The sequence below is a fragment of the Dromiciops gliroides genome, chromosome 1, assembly GCF_019393635.1.
Source record: "Dromiciops gliroides isolate mDroGli1 chromosome 1, mDroGli1.pri, whole genome shotgun sequence".
NCBI lineage: Eukaryota > Metazoa > Chordata > Mammalia > Microbiotheria > Microbiotheriidae > Dromiciops > Dromiciops gliroides.
In genome coordinates, this window is record NC_057861.1 from 513,472,211 (window position 1) to 513,473,539 (window position 1,329).

At 36.8% G+C, this 1,329-nt stretch overlaps 1 protein-coding gene across 6 annotated transcripts in view; it reads left to right on the forward strand.

Moving 5' to 3' along the window:
• The window catches only part of SRFBP1 (serum response factor binding protein 1), a 102,927-nt gene extending 102,468 nt beyond the window's left edge, over positions 1-459 (forward strand). For 3 of the 6 annotated variants that reach the window (XM_043979262.1, XM_043979264.1, XM_043979263.1), the window contains one exon: positions 1-457. This exon is cut by the window's left edge and continues 3,107 nt beyond it. The gene's annotated coding sequence lies outside the window, so the exon portion shown is untranslated. The other 3 variants (XM_043979265.1, XM_043979261.1, XM_043979259.1) reach the window with 3 other exon arrangements.
• Positions 460-1,329: the final 870 nt, after the last annotated feature.

Sequence of the window (1,329 nt, forward strand, 5' to 3'; positions counted from 1 at the left end):
ATCTGTTCCCTTCTACCACCTTATCCTTGCAGTGCAGTGGAACTAGTAAGGAAAGAGAAAAAGAGTAATATGAATAGAATAATAGAGCTGAAAAAGACCCCTGAAGCCATCTAGTCCCATCCCCTCATTTTACAGATGAGAAAATTGACCTCTCCACTCTTCCAGTCCCCCAGGTTAAGTGGATCACCCATTGTCATGTGTGTAATAAGCAGTCTAAATTGAGTCCCATGTTCTCTGACCTCATATCCAATATTCTTTTCAGCCCACCATGTTGTCTTCTGTTTATTTTGCATTTACTTAAAACAAAGCTGTACCCTCAATAAATGTTTGCCTGGGGTTTATTAGTCTAGACTTCTAATGTAGAAATTCCATCACTGATACAGGGCAACAACACCTCTTTAATTTTTTTTTTGGGGGGGGGTGAGGCAATTGGGGTTAAGTGACTTGCCTAGGGTCACACAGCTAGTAATTGTTAAGTGTCTGAGGCCAGATTTGAACTCAGGTCCTCCTGAATCCAGGGCTGGTACTCTATCCACTGTGCCACCTAGCTGCCCCTTTTAATTTTTAATCATGAGAGTTGCCTAGGACACTGAGAGGCCAAATGACCATGGACATATAGCCAGTTCAAGTAAATCTTATGTGTCTTTGTGTACACATGTTCATGTAGATATATATGCCTAGTTATTTTCCAGTTTGCCCCCCCCCCATTAGAATGTTAACTCATTGAAGGTAGAGTTTTTGTTTTTCTTTTTATCACAGCCCTTAGCACCATATCTAACACATAGTAAGCACTTTAAAAATGCTTTTTGAGTGTCATTTAAAATTTTGTACATGCCATGTGTTAACTGTTTACAAAGAAGATACTTAATATGCAGACAAATCTCAAGCATACTTTGAGAAGTGATTATTTTGGATACTTTATTACGCTTTTCAAGTCTTGAGCTTTCTTTGTATCTCAGAGTTCCTAACTGAAAACAAAGGTTTTCCCCCCACCTCAGGATCATTTTGAGAAAAATATTATATGAATTCTAAATGTCCTATAAATTGTTTTAATTTGCACTTATCGACTTGAAATCTCTTTATTTAAATTACATATACAAGATTTTATTTAACTTAAAACATAGCTATGTAATGGCAATGTTTATTCCATAAAATACTGGTTATATTAAAAGTAACTTTCCCAAACAGTCCATGTAATCCCATCTTCATTACTCATCATGCAAGATACTAATCTACTGAGAGTAGATGATCAGAATAAAAATAAAACACAAAACTAAAAATCCCAGGGACATCTAGGTGGTGCAGGGGATAAAGTACCGGCCCTGGTTT